This window comes from Ursus americanus, chromosome 34 (genome assembly GCF_024610735.1).
Source record: "Ursus americanus isolate L20-20 chromosome 34, mUrsAme1.1.p, whole genome shotgun sequence".
Taxonomy (NCBI): Eukaryota; Metazoa; Chordata; class Mammalia; order Carnivora; family Ursidae; genus Ursus; species Ursus americanus.
The window spans coordinates 13,617,909-13,632,261 of NC_142160.1; the positions used below are offsets into that span (position 1 = coordinate 13,617,909).

Here is a 14,353-nt window from a genome sequence, read left to right on the forward strand (position 1 = left end):
TTAACTTAGTTTGAGGAGTTCTAATTTTGGAAGGAGTTATTTTGCATTGATAATTTATGAAAATTATTTTATGCATTCAATAAAATGTCAAAATCCTTTCTTTTTTCTGTGTAATTTTTCATGCAACTTTGAGAACTTTGAAAAGGATAGGAATAATGAGTGAAGGGGTTTTTGTTTCAGTAACATCTTTTTGTACAGTTCTTGAGGACTGTGACCACGAGAGTTTATAGTCGCAAGTTGGCCTTTTATCTTTGCTGACTTCATTGCAATTTAAAGGTGTTTGTAATAATAAATAGCAATACTCATAAACAACCACCACTACCATCACCAGCCAAAAAACCAACCAAACAAAAGAAAATATCTACCCCTCTACAAAAAACCCAGCATTAAGAAGGTTCTTTTTTTTTTTTTTGAAGATTTTATTTATTTATTTGAGAGAGAAAGAGAGTGAACAGGAGTGGAAGGGGGGCAGAGGGAGAGAGAGAGAGAAACAAACTCCCCGCTGAGCATGGAGCCCAACATGGAGCTTAGTCACAGGACCCTGGGATCATGACCTGAGATGAAGGCAGATGCTTAACCCACTGAGCCACCCAGACACCCCTCAAGCTTCTAAGAGCTACCCTAAGGAAACAATGTCCTCATTACCCACAATTTCAGTGATGTTGCAGTGTATGTAAGTGTGAACCACAGCTTTTAATATCACCCATTCTCATTGTATTTTATCCCAGGACTTTTCACCATCGAGGCAAGACACTTATAGATCATTTAAATTGCCAGTTTAAGTGCATTCTGAGTTCACTGTTAAACCATACAAGAAAAAAGTTGCTTTTCAAATACTGAAGGTATCTACTTTTTAATTCTTTGTTTGCATTTACTTCTTTTGGATTGGTTTTTATTGAAAAGTACAATTATTGTGGTTACCATTTCATAATAATTGTGGAATCACTTATGTTGTATGCCTGAAACTAATATAATATGTCAGCTATACTTCAGTTAAAAAGAAAAAAGAAGTATAATTACCCTGAAAAAGGTATATAAAATGTTCTTTCCAAAAAGCCTTTCTTAAAAAAAAAATTTTTTTTTAATTAGTGTAAAATGGACAAATATTCTTCCAATATTAAAAGAAAGGAAAATTGAAAGTTGAGGTTCTACCCTATTAAATTAACTTCTAAAAATATGATGGATTAAACTCCCAGACCGTTGGACAGGGTTACCATAACATCTATGATGAAATCAGAAATTTTTATAAAGGGAAAAACAGTCCTGCTTCCAACGCGGTAGCTCTCTTTGACTTTCTAGCTAACGTAGAGAAATAAATATGACTGATTGCTCTGAGGAATCTGTTGTCTCAAGGCAGTTAAGAAACACATCAATCAATTATTCTTGTATGTTTTAAAAAAATATTGTGTGCTTTAAACTCGCTTTTTAAGGCAGCGTACTGAGACATCTGGATTCCTTTGCCTTTAGATTTTGGAACTATTTTGGTCTCTTTTCAACTGTAAACTATTCATCTCATAATGTCTCAGTACTTTTGAGAGTATTTACAATAAAAATGATTGACACCCATTGCACTCATTTATGACATGGATGGGAGCCACCCAAATGCTCACTCTCAGTTGGGGCAGGTCACCTTGTCTCTCTGCCTTTGTGTTGTGTTGCAGCTGGGCGACCTCACTACTGTCTTTTTTCCAAACTTGCAACGCCCGTTTCCAGAGAATGGTCATCCTAGTGCATCTATGCTAAATGCTTCGATTAGATCTTTCTCGAAGAAGGTTGCCTTTCAGGGTTGGGAGTTAGAAGAGAAGTAGTTATAGGCATAAAGGTCAACAAATCTGTTTTTAAAACAGGGCTGACAACGAGCTGCAGGCACTAAGTTCAACCTACACGTGTGTACTCTGAAATCAGTTCTGACTCATCCGTTCTGTCTGCTTGGCACCCCTGTTTACAGGACGCCTTGAGCCTTTTCCTGGAGCAATGCTTTTGGCAAATAGCTTACTCTTTCTGACAGGGTGGATGAAAAAGGGGACAACCTGATCTTGGTTGATAACATGTGTACCGTGGTGAAGGCATATTTTGTAAAGTCTTGAGCAATTATTTAAAATGTCTGTGTGTGTGTGTGTGTGTGCGCGCGTGCGTGTGAGCTCACTTTATGTGCTAGGTAATGATTCATGTTCTGAGGGTGTGTTTTTCTGTCTTAAAGAGCTGGCAGCCAGCCCGCCCTCTCAGAAATGGGAAATTTCTTGAGCTAATTTGGACATGCAGGCTACGTTTTTTACACCACAAAGCTGTAACTCTTTGTCCAGACAGTGCTGCCAATTATCTGTGAATATCCCTATTCAGGAGAGACTTAAAAAACCAAAGACACAAAAAAGCCAGATCTTTTTGCCTGTTTTGCATATAAACATTCAGGGTGATTGTATATTAATATCACTTCTGAAGCAGAAAGGAGTTATTTAAAGGGATGACCTGATTATCTTAGTCAAGAAAATACAGCTACCATCCATTTTCTGCAAATTTGCTCTTGGGTTCAAGTGCAGGCTGGAAGGTGAGAGCTTTTGGATTAAACCCCAGCATAATAAGGTTTGGGCCAAAGAATTCACTCTTTCTCTATCTTAGTTTTTCCAATCTGTCGAACAGGCATTTACTTACCTCCTTACAGGAAAATAAAGCCTTGGTAATTGGTTTGGAGATACAGGTCAGGGCGCGCGCATCTGTGCTGTTTGAGGGGCTAAGCTCCGCACCATGTTGCAGTGGGCTCTTTCCTTTAGCACCAGTATTCTTACTCCCTTGTGGTCCCCACATTTCTCACTGGCACAAAAAACATCTGTCTCTGTGGTGATCATCCAGGGGAGAATTGTGTGGCACGTCCAACTTAGTTAACCAGGCAACAGGCAAAAATGAAGGCAGGTTTTGTGAAAGTTTCGTTTTGTGTTTTCTGCACTATGAGAAGGCAGAATTTTCTCCGAGGACAGAAAGATGAGGAATGAGGCTAGAATGACCTGTTAGAAGATTCACAAATAGAGGCAGCAGAGAGGCGTGAGCATTCACTCTTCTGAGGGTCTTTAAAACGGACAGGCAAATAAAACAGTCAAAAACTGTGGCTCCCAAAAAGAGACTGGAGGATTGGTTTTGTCACTTTTTTAGAGGTCCTTTGAATTTACAGCATGCTGGCACGAGGTATTAGGTCTGCCACCGATTAACTTGGAGTCTCACCCTACGTGCCAAGCCGTGTAGCATGTGTTGGGAACTCAGGAGTGTATAAGAAACAATTTTTGCTCTCAAGGTCTTCTTAACCTCCCTGGGAGAGAAATACATACAAATAATTACAATACTATGTGATAAGTGCTAGACTAGCAGCAAAAAACAAACAAAACAAAACCAAAAAAACCCCCATGTGCTATGATTACAAATTTTGCCCAAGGTGGTTGGCACTGGAGAAATAATATCTGCACTTGACCTTGAAGACTGAGTAGGAGTGAGGCAGGGGAGGCCATTCTAGGCAGAGGGGAGAGAGCGTGGAGCAAGGCCTGAAAGAGTGGCTGTCAGTGGAGGATGGGGGTATTTTAGAGAGGAGAGAGTAAGTGTTTGAGGGTCAGACAGCCCCAGGTTGCTAACCCTGCTCGGTGGGTGGCCGTTAGTTAACTGGATGTGTGATTTGGGGGCACATTACTCAGCCTCTGTGAGCCTCAGTTTCTGCATCTGTAATGTGGGGGCATGATGATCTCTCCGGCAGGGTTATGGTGAGAATTAGAACAATCCATAGAAGGGGCCTGGAATAGTGTGAGGACAAAGTAAATATGTAGTAAATGGTCACTGTTAACCTGTCTTCTTGAATAGGCTGCGACTGAGGCTTTGGAACTGCAAATCATTCCGAATATCATAAGTCTGATCCTGGGAGGGGCTTCTCAACATCAATCATCTGTAAAATGGAAAAATCACCTACTTTTAGGGTTGTTTTGAAGGTTAGAGTTAATGTTAAACACAGGCCCAGTTAGGGCCTTTGATAAACAGTAGATATTATCATTACCATTATAACAACACTTCTCTCTCAAAGGCCAAAATACACGTGTATTTTCTTTATACTCATATTGAAGAAATTCCAAATTTGGGTGTATACAGAACTGTACCTTCTGCTAAAGCAGAGGCTAAATCAGAAAATCACATTTGAGAGTATGATATCTCCCCCCAAGGGTGATGTGTCACGTTAATAAATGTGTTTTGGTGCGAGTTGGTATAAATAGTCATCCAAGCATGTTTGTTTTTCCTCTTCTGTGTCCTGTGCCAAGCACCGTACCAGGCACCCAGGAGATGTTTAAAGAAGTACTTGCTACATGAATTAATGGGTAACTCTCTAGCTGGTTTTGTCAAACACATTTTTTGTTTTTAATGGAGGGAAACAATTTTAGATCCTGAAATTGCCCTTTTTAAAAACCAAGTTCCCAAACCATTTGAACAATTGAACATGTACAAATTCATGTGGTATCAGCTTGTGGGCAGGATCATGTTGTTCCAAAAGCTTTGTTTGCCTGGAGGATGCATTGGTCCAACCAGTCATTATAACTGCAAACAGTTATTACGTCTATGATTATTATTATGACATTTCTAATAAGTATTATTGTAGAGGTCAACCTAATGTTATATCAATAAACCAGGACTAGAATATCCTCTGTGTTCACTTCATACATTTTCTTCCTGCAACTATATTTAGGTACTAGAAATGGTAGAAACTCAAGCATTTTTTAGTTTCCCAAATACCCCTGCCCAATTGCATAATGCCTCTGAGAGGTCACATTGCCACTGTTTTTTCCAGTTTTAATTATGAGTAATTATAAGGAAAATAGTTACATGGAGGCTGGTTCAAGCTTGTGAAAATTGCAATGACTCTCTGAAAAATGCTGGGTGTCAGAGGGAAAAATCAGCCTGGATGCACTTGAACCTTCTTATCACATAATGTAGCCACGACCTCAGAGTAACAGTGCTCTGTTCCACCTGCTTCCAAGCAGAACTGGACCCAAGTCATGCCACACAAAATCACTGCTGCCTTACTTTCAAAGGGGGGCAGGAAGAGAATTCACAACTTGCCTTGAAAATGTATCTGTTCTTTTAGAACTTATTTTCTGGTTCACATTTTTTTTAAAAGATTTTATTTATTTGATATAGAGAGAAAGAGCGTGTGCACTCGCATGAGGGGGGGAGGGGCAGTGGGAGAGGGAGAAGCAGACTCTCCCCTGAGCAGGGAGCCCAATATGGGGCTCGATCCCAGGACCCTGAGATCATGACCTGATCTGAAGGCAGATGCCTAACGGACTGAGCCACCTACGCGCCCCTCTGGTTCACATTTTAAATAAAAATTTCGAATATGACATATTTAGCTTAGATCCTCTTATCTGTTCCTCAGGAGAAAAAGAAAGAAAATATACCTAACCAACACTCTTTTTGTTGTTACCAGTTATTCGGTCTAGATTTAGAATCCTTTAGCTAATAGAGACTTTGAAAATCTATGCCTTTATAGATTTGAAAACTAGGGAGTTTAGTGGGGGATTGACCCACTAAATTGAGTTTTAAGAGGCCCCTGGCTTGTTCGCAAACTTGTACCTTCTTTTAGTTGAGACCTTTGATATTTTAGGGCCTGCCTTTCAGGTCCATAGTCATCACTGTCCCAAGCTGTCATGCTCACTCGTGCATTTCACCATCGTCATTGATTCACTGAGCAGCTGCAATTAGGTTGAACATACAAAATTACTATTTTTGTAGATTTAAAAAAAGGACAACTCCATGTTCAATCTCATAAATATTTATTGAGGACCTACCATGTGAGAAACAATTAAGGTTCAACTGTGTAGGGAACCTAATCCATTAGACTCCAGTAGAATACCAAGCCACAGCTTTTCAGAGATTCACTCTACTGAGTTGGTACAATTGTCTATTTGCAAACAAAGTTTTATGTGGCATTTAATTTTTTTGAAAATTTACCGTTTTACCAATCTTGTGGTTAATTTGCCTGATCAACAGAATTGAACAAAATTATTCTTAAAGTTTGCTGGTTATAAAGGGAAAAGTTGTACATATTTATTGGGGAAAAAAAGGTTAAATAATCTGGAAGTCTATAAAATAAAAACTGAAAGTTCTTCCCTTACCACCTGGAGTAAACTTCTATTTTATTCCAGACCTCTCTGTTTTTCTTTTTCTTTATTTTATATATGAAATGAAATCTGCAGCTTTTTTTTTCCCACTCAGAATTATATCATGACAGTTCTCCACACAGAGCACCTCACTTCTGAAATCAAGACGAGTCATCATGTCCACTCAATAATTTTTTTAATAGTCACTTCCCACATTCAATTGCTTTTTAATCGAGTACTTTTCAAAATTAGTTTTGATTGTGGTAATTGCCCAAAAACACTAAAAGAAGGCTTACAGTCTCAAAACACTTTCATTTAAAACTGTCTTTTAAAGGAACATAAGGTACACGCAGCAACCACATGATTTTAGCACAGTGGGTTGGAAACAATACAAAAATAGTCATTCAAATGTCCTATCTCTGCTCCACCAAATAAGAACCAACTTAGAATTCTAAAAAAAAAAAAGAAAGAAAGAAAGAAAGAAGAAAAAAAAAAGAAAAAGAACAACAATACCCAAAACCAAAAACCAAAACTAAACTAGGCTCCCCCCAGGCGCACGGAAGATAGGCCCTGGCAGACATAAAATGATGTCGGTGTCATCATTTTTCTTTTATTGAGATATAACTGACATATTATATTAATTGCTGGTGTGCAACATGATTTGACATTTGTATGGTCTCAATTTTAGAAAAGAAGACAATGAACTTTGAATTTCTACATATGAGTTCACCGTCTCCAAATTTTTCTTAAGCTTCTGCCATCTTACACCACTTGCCGATGAGCGCAGGAGACCAGATGAGTAGGTAACGTACCCATGTTAACAGAATATCTCCAAAATAATGCATTATGTTTAACCACATTTCCCCCCCCGGACATAGTTGTAGTTGAATATAACACATGTATATGGAATAGAATCATATTTTCTTCTAGTAAAACTTCTGGTTCCTGGGGCAGACATAAATATGTCAGCATTTTAATAGGTTTCCACCAAAAAACATTGACTTCCAGGGGTTCCATCAGCTAACCCACTGGAGAATACTGCCATAGTCGCAAGGATTTTGTGCCACAATCAAAAGGTTTGCTATTCCCTCTGAAGTGAAGAAAGAGATTGGACTGGGTGATCCTGAAGGGTTCTTTTCAAGAACATTTAGTTCTTGAGTTTACTTGCAAAGCTTTCAGTATCCCACACCCCAGAGACAGAAAGAGCAAAATCTACATTTCCAAATACCGGTTTACTGAGAAACCCAAGTATTGATCCCATTGCTAGTAAGGCGCTTTTTGCTGGGGGGGGGGGGGTGATATCTTTTTTGCATCTTCCAAACTACAGATGTGTTCCTACTTAAGGAAAAAATTGCGTGTACTTAGTCTTTTCAACTTAACTACAAAAACATTTACTCCTTTATTTCTTTTATATTGCAAGTTCTACTAGTGAACCTAAAATGTTCTGGAATTTGATTTAATTGAAACAATCACATGGCTAAAGAGCTGTGCATTTTGTACCAAATTAGCACCAAATCATGCATCTGAACCAAAAAATTACAGATTATGAATACTATCTGCCTATGGAAAGGCAGGCTTTGTTTTCTTGTGGTGTGGAATGCAAACATGAAAGTCTCAGAAAAATACAAGATTTTGTTCTTTCTCCACCTCCACATTGTATGTTAAAAGCCTAAGTATAAATCATTCAGGAGAGATCGATACATGTGGAAATCTTACTTTTTTATCTGTTGAAAATGATCAATGAAAATGCTTTAAAGTTACCTAAGACAAAATGATTTTTTTTAAATGCATAATTTCTTTGGTGGTATAATATTAGGAGCTGGCTGTAGCCTATTGTGTTTTCTTTCTTCTTTTTTTTTTTTTTCCTCTTTTCTTTGGTGGCTGAGAGAAGAAGTTAAGAAATCGTTACCCTTAGCTTTGCTGAAGTGGTCAAGTGTTGTCATGTTTTGCAGACAGAAATCTGAGTGGAAGACTCTAGGTGCTCGGCTTGAATTACTCTTAAGTCATTTTATACTGATGAGTGATTTTTATACAGTAGGGCCTCAAACTGCATTATGTCTGCATTTCTACCTCTAGAAAATATTTAGATGATTGCCTGAAATGGTTTTATTTAAAAAAAGGTCTTTTATTTGTAGATCTGGGAAAATTAAGCCAAGACAGGATGGTCAGACTATTTCTTTATAAAAGGTACTAGGCATATTCCTTTATTATTAACACGTATCATTTCTTTGCAAAAAAGAATGCGTGTATTTATTGTAGGAAAATCCCAAACCACAAAATAACCCATAACCAACTGTTAGTGGCACAGAGAGAGATTACCATAATAACATTTTAGAATCAAGCCTTCCAGTCTTCTGCCTATAAATGAATGTATGCAGCAGAACCCTCAGTCAGAAAGTCACCTAGTGAATAACCTCCTCTTCTGGAGGGAGGGTTTATTGCCTTTAAGAACTTGAAAGAGAAGTTGCCAGATCTGAGCTACCCATGGGCAATACCTAAATCCATCTATTGCGCTTAGAGGATTAGTTTAGTTTGGGCCTCTCAATTTTATGTCCCAGAAGGTAAAATCAACTCTTCCTTCTTGGAGGGACTGCGCCCTAAAGCAGAAAGAGGAGGCAGGGAAATGGCTGTGTGCTCAAGGAAATCAGAAGAGCTCCACTCTGGTCACCAGTAAGACTGAATGTAGATACTGAGCACTGTGTGACCCTGGTTCAGTTGCCAGCCTCTCTGGGCACCAGTTTTCCCATTTATGAAATGAAGGGATTGCAGATAAAGGAGAGTGGAATGTGGGAGAGAGACTACAGAAATATCTAAGGCAGGGGCACCTGGGGGGCTCAGTTGGTGAGGTGGCTGACTCTTGACTTCGGCTCAGGTCATGATCTCAGGGTCCTGAAATTGAGCCCAGCCTCAGACTCTGTGCTCAGTGGGGAGTTTGCTTGAAGAATCTCTCTCTCCCTCTATCCCTCTCGCTCGTGCACACACACACTCTCTCTCAAATAAGTAAATAAATCTTTAAAAAAATACTGAAGTCATAGTTTCTAGTTAATTGGGAAGATTGGCCTGAGAAAGAACTATATTTCTAAATTGATGTGGTGGTGGTGGTGGTGGTGGGTGGGTAGGAGGAGATGAGGAAGGAGAGGATCTTAATAGAAGGCTTGGCTAGAATTCGGATCTCATTTAATTTCTTCATTCAGGATCTAGATCTGTGCTGTCTGATAAGGTGGCCTCTAGCCACATGCGACTACTGAGCACACAAAACGTGACTAGTCTGAATTGAGATGGACTGCAAGTGTAAAATAGACACTGAATTTTGAAAATTTAGTACCAAAAATGTAAAATATACCCTTAACAATTTTTAAATATTAATCCAATGTTGAAATGATAGTATTTTAGAAACATCGTGTTAAATAAAATATTCTAAGAATTTATTTTACCTGTTTCTTTTTAATTTTTTTTTAATGTGGCAATTAGGTAATTTTAAATTACATCTGTGGCTTGTATTTTATTTCTATTGGACAGCGCTCATCAAAGATAGTAAGTTAGTGGAATGCACTTTGGGAAAATGTGTAATCGCTGACCTGTGGATGGATATAGAAGAGGTTACAGTTGTAAGAATGGTCCAGTAGAATGTCATTAGAAACCTAGATATTTCATAGATAAGAGAAAAGCAGGAAAATGGGAGTGAGTAAAACACTTGGTGGGGAATAATGGTAACAGGTTTACAACTCCATATGAATATGAAGGTCTGCATGATGAAAAGTGTTCAGAGGTAATGTGCAGGGACACTTGCTGGAACCACACCCCTGTGGAGTGACTATGTCATCTGCGCCTTTTGCAGACCCTCTGAAACAGCATCAGGCGAGAGGATGCGGTGTGAGAGGAGAAGAAATGGGGCTGGTTTACAAAGCAGGTGTAGAGACTCCCTAGGCCGGGCTCACACCACAGAAAGGAGTTAATATGTGTCAATGAATGATTACAAGTGCTCTGACAAGCTGAAGGCGTTTGTTAAATCACAACTCGTCTTCCTGGAAAATGTTCGTTACCTCATACAGATGAATCATTTACTTCCAGAAAATAGTACACTTACTGTACATCCCCTCAGTTCAGTCCTACTAATTAATTCAGGTAGCCAAGTAGGGTCAGATTTCATGGTAACATGACACTCTGAAAGGACACCGAAAATGTCCTAAACACCATAGCCAATGGCTTGTCGTGTCTTTGTAAACTACAGAGCCCCACTTGACAGGAATAACCTTCCCTGTGACATTTTCTTCTCCATCCCCTCCTGCGTGTGCTGTCAGAGTCTGCCCCTCACAACTCTGACCCATTTGTCAGGGAGGCAACTCAGCATCAGTTGAAGAGCCAAGGTTAAAGTGCATAGTAGGTTCTCAATAAGTGATAGCTATTGGTTTTTTTTCCTGAATATTTTCCTTCACCCAAACCCTAAATTAAAGATCTCTCCTCTCCATACATGGTAGTATCGTATCTACTCCTTTAGTTATAGAAAGCCATGAATGCCACACCTGAACTCCTCTTTGGAGGTATAGTGTGAGCACTGCAGATGTACTCCAGGCCTGGGATTCTGGATGACACACAGATGTTTCTTTGTCCCAGATCCTCCTCTAAGACCTCATGTCCCCTTTCCATTTTTGGCAGGCCAGCTTCACAGATGCATACCTGGGTCTTCCCACCACCTGTCTTTACAGCCTTGCCCACCCCAGAGCTCTGGGAACTCCCAGAGGCCACAATGCTAACAAATCCCAACTCTGGCTTAGTTGGGGTTCATGTGGGAGTTCTGGGAGACCGCGAAAGTTTGATGGTCAGATGGAGATAACTTTCCTTTTTTTTTAAAGACCACTTTTATTGGGCCCCCTGGATGGCATGGTACGTTAAGTTGGACTCTTAGTTTCCACTCAGGTTATGATCTCAGGGTCATGAGATCAAGCCCAGAGTTGGGTTCTGCACTCAGCGTGGAGTCTGCTTAAGACTCTCTCTCTCCCGGGGCGCCTGGGTGGCACAGCGGTTAAGCGTCTGCCTTCGGCTCAGGGCGTGATCCCGGCGTTCTGGGTTCGAGCCCCACATCAGGCTCCTCTGCTATGAGCCTGCTTCTTCCTCTCCCACTCCCCTGCTTGTGTTCCCTCTCTCACTGGCTGTCTCTATCTCTGTTAAATAAATAAATAAAATCTTAAAAAAAAAAAAAAAAGACTCTCTCTTTCCCTCCCTCTCCCTCTGCCCCTTCCCCCCACTCTCTCTCTCTCTAAAATAAATAAATAAATCTTAAAAATAAATAAATAAAGAATACTTTACCAAGGCATGATTGACCTACAGAGCTGTACATATTTATGGTATACAACTTCTTGTAATTAACGAGAAAGCAAGAGAGGTTATGTTGACAGTCTATAGCTGTGGGACGTTGTGCAGGTCTTGTCACCTTCCTGACTCAGTTCCTTCATCTGTGGGATGAGTTTATCTCTAAACTTCCCAACTGTAGGATACTGAGCTTCTAGAAAGCAATAGGCATGGAGAAGAAAGCAAGGGTTTCTTCTAAGTTTTCAAATGAAACAGTGTTGCTTGAAGCAGGATAGCAGGATAGTAGGAATGGATTAGCTTTCTCAAAAAGTTCACATTAAGGGTAAATTTCAGTAGCTGTAACAAATCCATACTGTGTGAGCAAAAGCTTGCCGTCCCTGACACGTCCACGTACTTATTTTTGCTACTGAACTGGTCATTTACTAAACATAGATCATATGACCTATTAATTATAAAAATCTTGCTGATTTTTAATTTTATCAATTACCAAAAAAGCTGTATCTACTTGTTAAGGATGAAACAAATCCCCAGTACACGCCCATCATAAAAAAATTCAAACAGAGAAAATGAAAAGAATCCAGGAAAAATCAAATGACCCAAATTGTGATCCTCCAGAAATAATCTTTTTTAGAATTTTGTTTAGTATCCTACTGTGTTTCACCTTCCCTGAATGAGACCAAACTATAAATGCTGTTTTGTAACCTGCTTTTAAAAAAATATCTTTACTATATTGTAGATATCTTTGTCCAATGATGACTGTTTATCTAGAATAATCTTTTGTAATGCCCATATTCCGTTGTATTGCTGTATCATAATACATTATTTATTCCTTTCCTGATGGACATTTAAGCTGTCTTTAATCTCTTACTATTATAGACAGGACTGTGATGAATGTCAAGCCATACCTAATTTTACAAACATATTCAAACACACTCAGGTACAAAGAACAGACTCATTTTCTTAAACAGGTAATTAGGAGGCGGCCAGTAAATACAATTTGATAATCAGCTTGTTACTGCAATGCCACAATTCCTGATTTGCAAAAGATTAATGCATTGTGACCATTATTTTCCTGAAGAGTGGAAATTAACCCTTAATCATTGGTTCTAAAAATTAATTTCATGCTATTAGAAATGGGAAGGTAATATAAAGTATCCTTTCCCCAGCTGAAATGCTTATAGTTATTTCTAATTAAACCATCCCTGAAGCACATGATAAAACATGTACTAACTTCTCATCTCATTTCATATGAAGGTTCACTGTCATTCACGTTAAAAGCTCTTCTTTGTTTTACTTAAGTCAACAATACCTTTGACTTGGGCTGACACCATCTCTTCTTGTTAATCATTGACGGGCATGGGTTGGATAAGTAAAAACAAAAGCCAACCATTCCTACAAATTGAAAATTTTTAACTTAAAAAAAAAATCCAACATCTCAAGCAGATTAAAGCAGTGTGTATGAAGTAATTGCAAAAGAATTTTTTGAGAATGTTTCCTCTTTAACCCTGTACCTCATGCAGTGTCTGGGGCATAATGTGCACTCAGTAGTTGCTGAATGAATGAATGAATGAATGAAGCCACTTTCGGTTTGTAACTTAAATATTGGCAAATATCTGAACTGGTAGAGCCAGTTATTTCTATAATTAGAATAATCCATATGCATTACCATACAATTGTGTTTTCTATACTTACACACAGGGAGAATGTTTTCCACTAAACATAACTCACTGGTTTTATCGTTCTCAAGATCTGTGGTTTATGGAAAGCATGAACAAGCTGTGTTCTCTGGGCCAAACCTAGCCTGCTGCCTGTGTTAGTACAGCCCATGAGATGAGAATGATTTTAAAAACATTTTAAAATGGTTTAAGACAATCAAAGGAAGAATAATGCCTTATGGCAGGTGAAAATTACCTAAGATTTAAATTTCATCGTAAAGAAAATTTCACTGGGACATTTTGTCATGTATCACAATTACTTTTGTGCTACCCATAGAGGTGAGTGGCCCACAAAGCCTAAAATATTTACTATCTGGCCCTTTACCAAAAAGTTTGCCAACTCCTAGTTTAGGTCTGTCTTAGTTTGGGCTGCTGCAAGAGAATACCATAAACCGGGTGGCTGATAACAACAAACATTGATTTGACACAGTTCTGGAAGCTGGGACATTCAGGAGAACAGCACGGGCCGTTTCAATGTTGGGCGAGGATGGGCCTTCTGGTTTGTAGATGGCTGTCTTGTCTCTGTGTCTTCACAAGGCAGAAGGGTGGAGGGAATGTTCTGCAAGCTCTTTCATAAGGGCACTAATCCCAGTCATGAGGGCTCCACTCTCAGGACCTGATCAGCTCCCCAAAGCCCCCCTTTCTAACACCTTCACACTGGAGGTTAGGATTTCAGCATATGAAGTTTGGGACATATGAGCATTCAGTCTAGAGCAAGGTCCAAAACTATTTCTTGGGTGTGGAGGTGGGTATTGTTCACCCAGCAGCAAGAATGCTTTTGGGGTACTAGCCTTACCAAATGTTAGGGCAATGTACTAAAATGACAAGTAACTAGGCAAAGACAAGTCACGAGGCAGTATGCCTATTTTGTCAACAACTTGAAAATAATGGTGGTAGCGTGTTTTCTTTTCTCTTTCACCATCTCTAATTGAGAAGGCCAATCTTATGCGATACAAAATGTTATTTGAGAACACATCAACACAACAGAGTTTCTAATGGCAGGATTGCTTAGAACTTCCTTAGATAGGGCCTAATGGTTCACCTGTGACTCTTCTGGTCTTTGCCTGCCCCCTGGTCTTACAGGCTGGGGACACTAATGGTTCTTCAAATAGCCTGAGGCAAGATTTTAACAATTGCGCTCTCTGGAACTTCTGTGGAATATTGAAGGGGGTTGATCTGTACTCTAATGTAGGAAACCATTGAATT

At 39.2% G+C, this 14,353-nt stretch overlaps 1 protein-coding gene across 1 annotated transcript in view; it reads left to right on the top strand.

The window, feature by feature from the left end:
* The window catches only part of TMC1 (transmembrane channel like 1), a 362,945-nt gene that overhangs the window by 17,008 nt on the left and 331,584 nt on the right, over window positions 1–14,353 (top strand). The window contains exon 3 of the mRNA XM_087858826.1: window positions 6,811–6,925. The gene's annotated coding sequence lies outside the window, so the exon portion shown is untranslated. The remainder of the gene's footprint in view (window positions 1–6,810; window positions 6,926–14,353) is intronic.